At 39.0% G+C, this 14,302-nt stretch overlaps 2 long non-coding RNA genes across 3 annotated transcripts; both read right to left on the minus strand.

Moving 5' to 3' along the window:
- Nucleotides 1-1,938: 1,938 nt before the first annotated feature.
- Nucleotides 1,939-4,409, minus strand: LOC118560470. Its single transcript, XR_004929374.1, has 3 exons — nucleotides 4,323-4,409; nucleotides 2,115-2,210; nucleotides 1,939-1,997 (listed from the first exon to the last, which is right to left on the minus strand). It is a non-coding gene; the product is annotated as an uncharacterized LOC118560470 (long non-coding RNA).
- A 170-nt stretch (nucleotides 4,410-4,579) lies between these two features.
- On the minus strand, nucleotides 4,580-6,105 carry LOC118560472. Of its 2 annotated transcripts, none has more exons than XR_004929376.1 (3): nucleotides 6,078-6,105; nucleotides 5,898-5,981; nucleotides 4,580-4,601 (listed from the first exon to the last, which is right to left on the minus strand). It is a non-coding gene; the product is annotated as an uncharacterized LOC118560472 (long non-coding RNA). The 2 variants fall into 2 exon arrangements; XR_004929377.1 differs by lacking the exon at nucleotides 4,580-4,601 and adding an exon at nucleotides 4,762-4,776.
- Between the last annotated feature and the right edge of the window lie 8,197 nt (nucleotides 6,106-14,302).

Below are 14,302 nucleotides of genomic sequence, written 5' to 3' on the forward strand. Positions count from 1 at the left end.
TACCATGGCGGATGTTTCGCCTTGCGTCTAAAAAGTCTGATCTTATTTTATTTCCTGGGCGCATAGTATGCTGATATGCAGATTGATACGCAGCGCGGTGGGACGCAGTCTATTCTCCCACCTCGTCCTATTGTAGGATCCGGTGCTGTATGCCTAAAAGGTGTCAGCAGAGTCGCGTCTCGGCGCCACGCTATTGTGTGACTCAATTTTATTGCTAGAACCGCTGTTTCTAGCAAACACCTGGCCTGGTTGCGGTGGGGTGGAAACAGTTTGATTCTAAGAACACGGTGAAGTGTCCTGCAGGGTTTTACAGATCTGATTGAATAAAGTTCAGACACATTCACGCCTCGAACAGGCGCAATGAGGCTTTAACAAACTGCCCCCATAGACAGAGAGAAAGAGAGAGAGAGAGAGAGAGAGAGAGAGACCTGCTCAAACTTACATAGAGGAGGGAGAAGCAATTGAAGAGAAACCCAATAATTTTATTTATTTAGTCTCATTTTTCTTTTCCGTTGTTCTGTATGAGCTACAGATTTATGTGTATAATCTGTTTATTGTCATCAACCACAGCCCTTCAGTGTCAAGAGCAAAGATTCCTATCCTGCAAATGCAGACTATAAATCTGAAGGTTTATACAACTAAAGTTACACATTTGATAATAAGTAACCCTACAATAAGCACATTTCTTGACCAACCCCATATGCAATAAAGAATAATTAAATAAATAGGCAAATAAATACTTGAAGTAATGTGTGTGTGTGTGTGTGTGGCCTGGCGGCAGGAATGTGTGTGTGTGTGTTCTTACGCACCTATACAACAATGGACCTTGGCGTGGTTACACAGTCACAAAGAGGGGACTACAAAGCAAACAGGGGACATTTTTCAGGTCCCCTGTTTGACATGCTTTAAATCAGGTCCAAATCATCTCTAAATCCCTTTCGGACATTTTTTTAATTTTTGCAAAGAGTGGACCTGAAAGTGTGTGAGTGTTAACGACTATACTCAGCAGTGCCTCTGCTGGATAAGGCATAGTTTAACAACTTATTCACACATGTCGTTTACACACACACACCATTATAATATGAATGGGTTGTGGCCCAAAGGAGTCTTGTAGACTGTAGAGGGTCAATTATGCAAATTACTTAAGAAGGAAGTCTCTTGAAACATAGTTTGATCTTTTTTTTTCTTTTCTTGTGTTTTAGCTAAACTTTGTATTAAAATAAAGCATTCAAAATCAGAAAAGTAAAATTGATTTTGATTCTAAAAATGTCAACAACAAGAAATAGAAACACGACGAGGATAGAATCAGAGATAAAATATTCAGTGAATACCTTTTGTATTAACTAATTATTCAAGAATAATGGCACATCTGACTTTGGCCACAGCTTTAAACCTGCATTTAGAAATGCACATTTTAGATATTGATTCCAATTCCAAAAACAGAGATCACCTTGTCCTGTGTGGAATAATAGAAGTCCACTGTTTGCTGGTACACAATGACACAAGTTCCCTTTTAGATAGCATGGGGTGATACTGACTCTACCAATTGTGTGAAAATAAAAAGAAGCTAACCTACCCCTATAAAACACTATACTTTATTTGCAAAAAGGCATTTTTTACACAATATAAAGGCTGAGTTTTAGTAAATGAGAATTAAGTAAGATACTTTGTTACTTTTTATTATTACAAGTATTTGGCATCTGTCTTTACAGCTTTAAACATGTTTAGTCCTACAGTACTAAAATGACAAGTTTTCACAAGGACTTGATGTCAATATTTTTTTTAATTGTATTTGTGTACTTTGGTATACATGTAGGTTTTTTGGGTTCCTAGCATTGATGCTCAAAATGTCCAGTATAATTCTCAGTACTTTTGATTTTCATCTATGCATCTCTGACAGTGCACTTTTCCAGGCATCTTCATTTCTTTCAGGAAGTATTTGAAATGGCTTTCAACAATGTCTCCCTCAGTCTTTGACCAGGGCCTTCTGGATTTTCCTGTAAACAAATCATTAAAGTTACTAAAGGTATGGATAAATGAAAGTGACATATTATGTCAACAAATGTAAAGAGATTACATATGTACATTTTTCTTTAGTCAATGATTTAACATACCTTTTTTAATTGATTGCAATGAGGATTTATTAATGCCACCCATTTTGTTTTTAGAAATGGCTGCCCCTTCTTCAGGAGGTTCTTCCTCTGAGTGTACTGGAATAACAAATATGGCAATATTTATAATTGACTGAAGTGGTTTGATTTTTATTTAACCAGGATATGGTTCCATTGAGACAACATTTTTCCAATAGTCCTGGCCAAGAGGCATCAATAATTATATACAGAAAAAGTTATATTGTTGAAAGAAAACAACAAACTATAAAACAGGTACATTTTATTTAAATTAGCCTCAAAACCTTGTTGCTTTGAACTAAGAAAGGTTCAGTTAATTTTAATGAAGGAAGTTCTATTAGGAGTGTGCTGAATGATCAAGAGTCTTCTTGCCCAACTCAGTCTGGGCAAGGGACAGAAAAAAGCAGCAAACTGTTAATGAAAATTATACTAGTCGGAATTTCTCAGTGCAATTGGAGTACAGATATAGGATGGCAGAAGTACAAGAAATGCTTTGTAAATGATTGTTATCCAGTGGGAATTACTACCACCAGACAAATCAGGCCATCTTCACGCTGAATATAAATCACAAAGGGGTATTGTCATTTTTCAGTTTGTGTTGAACCTTAGAGAAGAGAGATAAAGGGACTCTAGCATCCTAAGACATTGAGATCTATAAAAGATCTCCATAGTCCAACACAGACATACAAATTACAGTAAAAACTTCCTGTTTATCCACACTAAAAATTATTTCTAGGGGCTCGGCTACCAAGTCAGCTGACATTAAATACAAAGACTCTATTAAATGACATCCCTTAGATTTTCTATTTTCCAAAAATTTGAGTGCTTCAAGTACATCAACAGCAGGGAAAGGTGCCAAATTTTAATCCTCACCAAACAAAACTGGATAGGTTTTCTTTTGTTATGATGCAGCAGAAACAGTCCATTTGGAATAAAATAAAAATCCAAATTGTATAAAATGCCTGTGAAAGAAGCAGAAGGGGTCCTATATCACCCAACAGTTAAGATAAGATAAGATAAGATAAGCTTTATTGATCTCACAATGGAGAATTATTTTTGCCACTAAAGGAGCTGCTCAGCTCCTCTACAGTCTGGTTCAGGGGGTGGAAGGTGTTGTCCATGATGGATGTGAGGTTGGACAACACCCTCCTCTCAGCCACTTCCTCCACAGAGTCCAGAGCGCAGCCCAGGACAGAAGTGGCCTTCCTCACCAGCTTATTCAGCCTCATTCTGTCCCGCTCTGTGCTGCCAGGAGCCCAGCAGACGACAGTGTAGAGAAGAGCTGAGGCCACCACAGAGTCATAAAAAGTTTTTAGCAGGGGCCTGCTCACACCTAAGGACCTCAGCCTCCTCAGGAGGTAGAGGCGGCTCTGGCCCTTCTTGTATAGAGCGTCGTTGTTATGAGTCCAGCCCAGTTTATTGTTGACGTGAACACCCAGGTATTTGAAACTCTCCACAGTTTCTATGTCCTGCCCCTGAATGTTCACAGGTGAGTGAGGTGGGGGTCTTCTCCTGAAGTTGATTACCATCTCCTTGGTTTTGCTGGTGTTTAGACACAGATGGTTCTTCTCCCACCAGTCCACAAAGTCCCTGATTACCGACCGGTCTTCAGCAGCCTGGGGGGTGGGATGCCGTCCGGTCCAGAGGCTTTCCTCTGTTTCAGCCTCGTCAGCTGACCTCTCACCTGCATTGGCGTGATTGTGAGGGGGGAGGCAGGCAGGGCCGAAGGTGTGGATGGGTCGGTCGTTGATAAGAATGGCGGTGGGGGGGGGGGTGGTAGATCTCTGGAGGGCTGGTGGTTGGAGACGTGTGGGGAGTTGATGGCAGGAAGGGGGCCAGTGAGGGGGGAGACAAACCGGGTGAAGAATGTGTTCAACTCATCAGGTAGACGAGGTTGTGATCTGAGCGTCCCAGTGGGGAGAGGGCGGCGGAGGTCTAGGTGTTTTTAACATTGGTATAAAAAAGGTCCAGGGTTTTATTGTCCCTTGTTGTACACGTCACGTACTGGGTGAGCGTGCAGAGGGTGGAACGGAGGGAGGCATGGTTGAGGGAGTTATGCAACATTAATGTAAAAAAGTTTGGAAATTTCTACATAATAAGATTATTGATAAAGGATCATGAAAGTATCAACTCTTGACAATTTTTTTGAATATATTATTACATGCAGTGGAAAATATTAGACATATAACATACCGTTTTGAACTGATGGCAATGAGGGTTTCTTTGTGCCACAAATTTTCTTTGTTAAAGTAGATGCGTTTTCTTCAGAATGTGCTTCCTCCAAGTGTCCTTAAAAAACAGAGGGGAAAAATATTGTGGTTGAAAGTGATTTATTTTCTAATATTCCTCACTACATGCAATGAAATTTTTAGAGTGATATCATTCATACTCATGTCAACTGATGGCAGTGATGATTTCTAGCCAACAATTTTTTTGTTGAATTGGATGCCTTTTCTTCAGAATTTGGTCGCGCTGAAATAACACAGACAGCAATTTTTCGCAATACTCCTCTTGAGCTGCAACATGTTTATAAATACTCATCCCTCAGGTTAGTGCCAGTCATTTCTTGGTGAATACTGAGTATACTCTCTAAGTTATCCATCTCATCTGTTGTTTGTGTACTGGTATATGATGAACAGAGTATGTCCTGTGAAAACATTGGAAGAATTCATAAATATTAGGGAGGCTGGTATTTAACAGGTTCTTGCAATATCTCTCACATTTCTCTCCATGTATCACTGACTAACTGTTAAATAAGTGTTATTAATAGGTGGCAAATAGGTCCTAATAATTTATATTATATATATATACTGTATGCATTTATATCAGAATGTGTAGTTATAAATATATTTTTCCACATGGTAATCCAAAGTATCTGATAATTTTATTTTTATGCATCCATAAAGATTTGTATTTAAAAAGTAATTTGACAAGCTACAAACAATTTGATAAGTTCCAATTTTTTTCACACAATTTACAATTTTTGTGTTCTCTAATTACAGATATGAGTTAAAATTCTGCTGTGTGTCTATCCAAATGCCCTTATTGAGTAGGTACACTTTAGCCAAAACAGAAGTGCATCAGTGGTTACCATGATACGTTCTGCTCAAATAGTGCAGTCAGTAAGGAAGAAGATAGGAAAAGGAGCCTGAATACTTTGTGGCTAGTCTAGCCTAGGAACCTAGGTTCCTAGGCTTGACTAGTCTGACTAGTCTGCCAGTCTGTCGCAGGGCAACACAGAGACAAACAGGACCAACCATTCTCGCACACACTCACACCTAAGGAGAATTTAGAGGAGCCAATTAACCTAACTGTCATGTTTTTGGACTGTGGTAAGAAGCCAGAGTACCCGGAAAGAACCCACGCATGCACAGGGAGAACATGCAAACTCCATTCAGAAAGACCCAGGGTTGGATTTGAACCCAGAACCTTCTTGCTGCAAGGCAACAGTGCTAATCTCAGCACCACTGTGCAGCCCAGATTTTATACAAGATTATACAAAAATCCTTTATACAGACACAAATTCCTATCTATAAACACATAAAGATAAAATTATCACATAGTTTGGTTCACAATGTGGAAAAACTGCAACTACATATTTAAATTTAGAAAGCACAAAATATGAGTGAACTTTGGTCCCTAAGAGTCATATTCAATAAACATGAGCAATTTATACATTACAGTCAAATCTCTGCCAATGATAAGTATTGTCATACAGTAAATAGACGTAATTGTACACACCACTACTTGGGACTTGAAAAAACTTACTGTATGTGTATCTTGTCCTTGGTTTTTTACTTCATGGTGTTGTTCTGTTTGTTCTCCTGGAACATTTTTCTGCTCTGACTGGATCTGGAATGAAAAACACACATTATCCATAGTATTGCAGCAAACAAGAAAAGCACAGCAAAACATTTTATATAAAACCATGCATGAATGCATCCTTACCATTTCACCAATGCATAATTCCTCTGGAGTGTGACTCAGGTGAGTGTCAGTCATTTCTGGGTAAACACAGATAACACTCTGTGAGATGTCTGTGAGATCTTTTCTGGTAGTTGTGGACTGCTATGCGATGAATGGAGTTGGTCCTGTAAAAACATTGGTAGAAATCAAAGTACATACTATTTACCAAATACCATTTAGGCCCCTGACTGCTTTGTGTAATTATCAGTTGTATTTTCTGTGAAAAAATACCCTGTAAATATCAAGTCTGCTATATATTATGTGATGTTACTTTAAAATGTGTTTATTTTTTATTTACAGTAATTTCACCATGGTAACACATTGTGACAGCAAAGTTTTCTTGATTCAGGATTCCTGACATGCTGTGTTTAAAGACATTTTTAAAATCTAGCATTTAAAATATTTTTTTAGTTCATTACAGGTTTCTACTTAGAACATTGATACCACATCTCTGTGTTGAAGGGGGTGGTCACAGTTCTGTAGCAGCACAGCCATTAATCACATTTGCATCAGAACAACAGGCCTGCAAACATGTTTGCACCTCACCCCTCCCCCTTCCCATTCCAGCATGCTTTCAGCTCGAAACAGAAAATAAGTATTGGCACAATGGAAGTATACCATTGTAAGTTTCTGTAAAACAAAAATTTACAAACTAGAGATAAAAACCCCTGGATGGAAAAAAAAACTTTTATGGTCTAATGTATATAATTAACAAATTGCAAAATTATGTTTCCTGACACTCCTAAAAAATTCAGGTGAAAACTAATATTAAATAGGTCCTCTGAATGCATTTGTCTTTATTGAAATGTTTTATCTCTTTTCCAAGACACTTCTTACGTCTGTGGGGTTATTGATAAACCCAGCCTTGTAAGCAGTGGCTTTGATTTCAACAAAGTTTCAACAAAGAAGAACCCATCCAGAGGACCTAATCCTTGTAATTTTACTCACAAATGAAGGTACACAAATACTGGAAATCCTATAAAGCATTAACTTACATTTTTCCACAGTGTTATCCAAAATGTCAGAGGATTTTATCTTTCTACATATATACAGACCTGTACTACCATGACAAACTATGTCTTTAGAACATTTTGGGCAAAACCTTACATGGCAATATATCACATACTGTAATACTAAGCTGGTGTACAAGGGCTGAATTGAAATGTTATACCTGTATAACACAGAAAACTCCAGAGAGTCTGATATACTAATTTAACCAACATACCTTTTTTCCTTGTTGATGAATCTTTTGTAAAATGTGTCTTTATCCCTCCCAGAAGAAGTGAAATGCAAAGCTTCTGTTTCTGGACAAACCCTTTTATGTCTCATTTTTCTCTGAAATATTTAGGAACAATCACATGGCAAGTGGTTAACTAGGGAGAGTTTGTAAAAGATAACAAAGCGATGTATATATGATAAAAACATTCATTAGAAGTTAGTTAAAATGTGAACCTTACCTTGTTGTGGTTTGACAGATGTAGATAAAAAGTTTCAAAAGTAACCTAGGTAAATTTGCCTACCTATTGGAAGGCAAGATGTATACATAATAAGATTAAAATGGCTGCAAAAGGAGAAAAAACTCTCAATTGTGACTTTTGTCGCAACTGTTTCACAAGCCTCAAAAGAAGAAATTCGTCTTCTGCCCTGAATATATACCCACAATCCTGACAACTTGCCTGGACAAGGATTGGTTTTTAGAAATGTGATGTGGATGACCATGACTGGGAACCTGAAACAGAGGGCTCCAATTATGAGGAGTTATAAATTAATATCTAATATATTTGTAGTACATAACATTTCAATTTTTTAATCGAATATCTCTAAAATTTCAAATCCTAAAAAAAACCTAGAAAAACAGAAATTCCAAACCCATTAGGCCCGTTTACACTACACTTTTTTAACCGAGCCGAGACCAGTCCCAGCTCGGTAACCGAGATAACTCTTGTGTGTAAACGGTCAGCAGACTGAACCAGACCGCGCTAACGATAACCGGACCGCGCTAACTGCAGACCAGTTCATCAGCAGGTCTCGGACTGGTTTTTTTGGCCCGGTTCCCTGATAACGAGGAGCGCATGAGCAGACCGCGTCATGCCCTTACAGTCAGCTGACTGTCAGCGGGTTTCCCGGCGTGTCTGGCTGCACGTCCCGATTCACACTCCATTCAGACAAATTTCAGACATTCATAATAATACTAGCTTCCTTACCGTGCCACACGGTTTCCAGTGATGACTCTGCTTATGAACCTCAGCGTCTGTTGTTGTTTCCTGCGTCTGTAAATCCTTATTAGACGTTCATTTGTCTTATCCACGTCCCAAAAGCCGACTGTCTAACAATAACATCCTGAATATTACGGGTGCCGCCATTTTGATTTGCTCGGTCCCGCCTTCAACCCCAGAGAGCGGTAGTACCGCAGATCGCCACTAGGAGGCGAGGAGGAACTGGGATAACCGAGGTTTAACTCTTGTGTGTAAACGGCTGCATTTATCTCAGTTAACTGGACCAAGCTCGGACCGGTCTCGGCATGGCTTGGTTTTTAGGTGTAGTGTAAACGGGCCTATAATTACCAACTGTTAGTGAATCTGCTTGTCTGGATTGGTTTCTAAAAGCTTTAGTCTTGTAAATGTTTCTTCTTTGGGATGGATGTATGGATTGGAATGAAAACACCAGCACATTCCCCCTGTGTTTGGACGTAAAGAGTTGTCTTTTAATTCAGGAATGGTCCTTCGGCACATCAACATTAACATGCCAATTAAAGTACCCTACCTAAAGGTTGCTATTGTTCAGCTGGAGTACTGTAACGGAGGTTGTGGTCACCTTTACCAGAGTGTGAATTGCTTAGAAACTGACTTGATTTTAGACTCTATGCATTGAAAGCTCAAGTCTTAAGCCTCTTCCAAACCTTTTGTTTGGAGTTTTAAACAGTTTGGTCTATATCGCAGTACTGACAAGCAAATCTAAACTTATATTCTTATTTTGTAGTGACCTTGAAAATGTGGCAAATCTTTGCTCATTAGCTCAACAGAAGTTTATCATTTCTGAAAGTTGCTTGAGAACCCTGTTTGCAATTTGTGTTGTGTTTAGGAGCCAGCATAGTGACAATGAAGCAGGTTAGGGGTACTGTAAGAAGGCAAGGCAAGGCAAGGCAAGGCAAATTTATTTATATAGCACAATTCAGTACAAAGACAATGCAAAGTGCTTTACATGATTAAAATATAGCAAAATAAAACAGAATAAAAGCAAGTAGGAATAAAATATAGATAGAGAATAGAACAAAAAAGTGGTGATTCAGTTAACTAGGACAGTTGAAGGCAATTTTAAACAAATGTGTTTTTAATCTTGATTTAAAAGAACTCAGGCTTTCCGCACTTTTACAGTTTTCTGGAAGTTTGTTCCAGATAATTGGAGCATAGGAACTAAATGCTGCTTCTCCATGTTTGGTTCTGGTTCTAGGTATGCAGAGTAGGCTGGAGCCAGAAGACCTGAGTGGTCTGGAGGGTTTATACGCTGATAACAAGTCAGTGATGTATTTAGGAGCTAAGCCATTTAAGGATTTATAGACTAACAGAAGTATTTTAAAGTCAATCCCTGAGATACAGGGAGCCAGTGTAAGGACTTTAGAACTGGGGTTATGTGCTCTACTTTCTTAGTCTTAGTGAGGACGCGGGCAGCAGCGTTCTGGATCAGCTGCAGCTGTCTGATCCACTTTTTAGGCAGACCTGTGAAGACACCGTTGCAGTAATCAATTCGGCTAAAAATAAACGCATGGATTAGTTTTTCTAGATCCTGCTGAGACATCAGTCCTTTAATCCTAGAAATGTTCTTCAGGTGATAGAAAGCCGAACTTGTAACTGTCTTTAGATGCTTAGTGTCTGTAAGAACACAGAGGCAACTTGATGGTCGCGGCTGCCACCATGCTCAATGGGTGTTACCCAAAAACTGCCATGAACCTTTTCTGGCATATAAATATCTCCATTTATAAGATGAAGACATATTTTATTCTGTAGCACAGCTATTTGATAACTGCCATCCAAAAACTTTGGAGCATCAAGCAACAGGTCTTGATAAAGGCATAAATCAAAGTATGGCAGCTACTCCTTAAAGGATATTAGGATAGGATAATATAATAATATGGTCATGACTTCAACAACACATCTAGCACACTTTGAGCATTGCCTGCCATGAAAAACAAGTTTAATTAAAATTGCCTATTTTCTAGCCATCTACAAGAAGCTTGCTGTGGTGGCTAGGAAGCCAAAGAGTACTTTTATGATGCTGTGGGCTTGCTCTATTTTGGACCACCTGAAGAGTCCCCGCTTCATTCTGGAGATCAAGCTGTAGATTCAGGTTCAAACTGGTAAGGTTAAACACCCATTCCTCCCACATAATCTTTTAGCATTTCTTTGTAATAGGGCGTGGGCGTCATGACGTAATGGCGTACCGTGCACGTGACCTCACCATCTCAAGAGCAACGCCCCTTGCCGCTTTGGTAGGACAAACAGGTAGAGAGCGCCCGTAGCCACCAGCCATTACACGCGCAACAGAAACAGCGATATGACCGACTTTGCAGCCGTTAAACTTTCGTAAGACGATGTCCCAGGCGCACGGTTTACTGGTCGAACTGTCGAAGAACACACCAACCTTCAGCTCAAACTTTTGCTTGAGTGTCGAGGGCTTAAAAAGACTGGAAAACGGGCCGAGTTGATCGAACGGTAAGTCGTTGTTGTTTTTTTTCCTGCTCTGCGTTCATGGTGGCGTCTGCCGTTTTTTTTCTGTTTGTAATCACTGTCCAGGAATCGGTATATGTTGCCAATAGGTAGCTACAAAACAACTGTTTACATCTCAGAATCTTTCCCTTAAGAAATTCCAGCTGTACCTCTCCAGCTGAAATGATGACAAAACAAACAATCATGGTCAATTTAGGGACCTAAACCAATATCGCGAGGCAGGATAGACACGCAGACATGACAAAAGTGTAACAAAGGATGGCTCATTTCGTCGTGAGCTGTTCGACGTATGATAAGATTTAAGCTTCAATAAAACACCAAAAAACTCTTACCTGTTCACTACTTGATGTTGCTGGAATTGGGTCAGGATGTTCTTCGGTTGGGCCCTTTCCTCCAACAAAATGCTTGCTACATATGTACGTCAATTTGGTAACTTTTTCCGGGTTGAACTGTTGTGTAGGCCGACCGCACCGGTGTACCCAGCGCACACATTTCTCCTTGGCAGTCTTGAATTTCGGGAAATTAATGGAGAAAACATCCTTCATATGCGGCCGATCAGCGTACCTCGAGTCGCTGTTGCACGTTCCATAGCAACAATGTTTAAAAACCATGGTCTTAGACTTGGAAAAAGCAGTCGTTTTACCGAGTAAAACCAAGGGTAACGCACAGCTCTTTTACAGCGAAACAGCAGAGGACACATCAAGTTTGCCCTACCGCTTACCACGTGATATGACGTCTCGTGATGTCACGTTCTAAAAATAGCATTACTTTGCGTGGCCGCCATGTAGATTGCCTCCTTTACCGCTACTCAGACTGCTGGCTATGACTACCGCGTACTGTACTCCCTTTGCTGTATTGTGGGCTGTAACAGCGCAACACATGATCGCCATGGGAAAAACATAGAAAATGGGTTAACTTTCCACCGCTTTCCTGCCTGGAGGCGCAACCACGGAGTCGTCAGCTCGCTTGGATCGTGGCTTTAAGACGACCGAACATAACTTTCCACAGTATCCCAATGTCAATGAGAGTGTGTTCCCTGCATTTTCATTCTGGTAAGTTAAAGATGCACGGTTTTATTTTATAGCCTACATTGTTTCTTTCCTTCAACCGCGACACCACATACATGCACATAAATACTAAAACGGCAGCGGGAAAAGGCTCAAATATATGAGAAACCCGGAGGGTTTAGGGAGGGTTGGCAGTTAACGTTACTAACTACACCTTTGAAACACATAGCAGCTAGTTAAAAGTACATTACATGCGTGAGTGGTTGTTAGCACTAACGGTTAGCAGTTACTAAACTAGCAGGTGCCAGAGCCTGTCAGAGCACAGCTTACCTTTGTACGAGTTACTGTGTTCCCACTGTTTGCTGGCTTTATGATCTGCAGCTCCTGAACCCATCCATTCGTGAACTGCACATGAGACTCCAAGGACTTGTAGCTTCGGAACTGTTCTGAAGTATAGGCGCTCACACCACAACCAAGGTCAAAATTCCAGTCCCTGGCTTCTCTATTTAATGTGTCCCGGTAAATTCCAGATCCTTTTCAGGATTTAAACATCTTTTTTTTTATCTATTCTTTCTCAACTCTACTTCTACGTCTCTTCGTTCAACGTTGTCAGAGTTATGTTAACGTTCGCGTAGCCATCAACATGGCCGCCACGTGCCACAATGCAATGCGGAACCCAAGCCCTATAGATATGAGAAGTGCTGTCATTCACTGCTTGACTGCTACTCTTGCTAGGGGTGGAGCAGCTGATATAATTATCTCCACCCACAGAAAGATGCACTATTGAACTTTTTGACAAAAATTTAAAAAAGAGGCAATCTTGTTTCAGGCTTTGGAAATCAATCCCAATAATGTTCATTTTATGCTCTTCCTGGTAGCTCAATATTTTCAAATTTGATTTAAATTCTTCCTTAAGAGAAAACATGTTTCATTATGTACCGGTGAACAATATTTCTGTACTGCAGATTGATGAAAAAATACATTGTAAAACTGATTTTTTTTATATTAATAAAATACTATACAATGAATCGTGTGGCTGACCATTTTATTCAAAATATTTATTTAGTACAAAATACTTTTGGCTCGGGGTTATGTTTTTCGCTGTAAAAAATAACAGGTCATATAGAATAGTTATATAAATTTAGGATTTTGGCTGGATTGTAGCATGTGGCTATCGCTGTAGACCATTTAAATGGGGACTTATATCATTATGTGCCAGCCAACAGTGGACTCCTGTCATTTAATGCCATACAAGAGGAGACTGTCTATTCTGTAGGCCTAAAGGAAATTTTAATGACAGCTTGACAGTACAGTAATGCCTCATATATTTATTTGGGTAGCACTTTATTTGAACCTTAATACTAGTAATAGAATATACTACAGCTGTGTGTGAAGAGAGTGCTTTATTGAATGAAATTTCTTATGTTATTGTCTTCACTTTTTTCATTCATGCTATAGTTTGAATGGCAAATAAACTTCTTACTGAAAGGATACCTACTTAACTATTTCCTGAAATTACTATATAAATAAATCACTTTAAAATCAGTACCTTAAACATGGCCAAATACCCTCAAGAAAGTGTTATGGCAATGTGGTTAAAAATAGTAAAGAGGATCTATTCAAAATGTTTACATCAGCATTCCACACATACAAATGGCAAATGAAAGCTGGGACTTTATATTTTACTGCAAAAAAAAAACGGGTTTGTGTAATAATTATAAGTATTATTGGCTGGATTGTGACATGCGACTGTCGCTGTAGACCATTTAAAAGGGGACTTATATCATTATGTGCCAACCAACAGTGGACTCCTGTCATTTAATACCATACAAGAGGAGACTGTCTATTCTGTAGGCCTAAATGAAATTTTAATGACAGCTTGACAGTACATTAATGCCTCATATATTTATTTGGGTAGCACTTTATTTGAACCTTAATACTAGTAACAGAATATACTACACTTGAGCCTATACATTTATTATAGACATATATTATCAAGTTGTGTGTGAAGAGTGTGCTTTATTGAATGACATTTCTTATGTTATTGTTTTCACTTTTTTCATTCATGCTATAGTTTGAATGACAAATAAACTTCTTACTGAAAGGATAACTACTTAACTATTTTCTGAAACTACTATATCAATAAATCACTTTAAAATCAGTACCTTAAACATGTCCAAATACCCTCAAGAAAGTGTTATGGCAATGTGGTTAAAAATAGTAAAGAGGATCTATTCAAAATGTTTACATCATCATTCCACACATACAAATGGCAAATGAAAGCTGGGACTTTATATTTTACTGCAAAAAAAACGGGTTTGCGTAATAATTATAAATATTATTGGCTGGATTTTTGCATGTGAATGTCGCTGTAGACCATTTAAAAGGGGACTTATATCATTATGTGCCAACCAACAGTGGACTCCTGTCATTTACTGCCATACAAGAGGAGACTGTCTAAACTCTAGGCCTAAAG

The sequence above is a fragment of the Fundulus heteroclitus genome, unplaced genomic scaffold (genome assembly GCF_011125445.2).
Source record: "Fundulus heteroclitus isolate FHET01 unplaced genomic scaffold, MU-UCD_Fhet_4.1 scaffold_43, whole genome shotgun sequence".
Classification (NCBI taxonomy): domain Eukaryota; kingdom Metazoa; phylum Chordata; class Actinopteri; order Cyprinodontiformes; family Fundulidae; genus Fundulus; species Fundulus heteroclitus.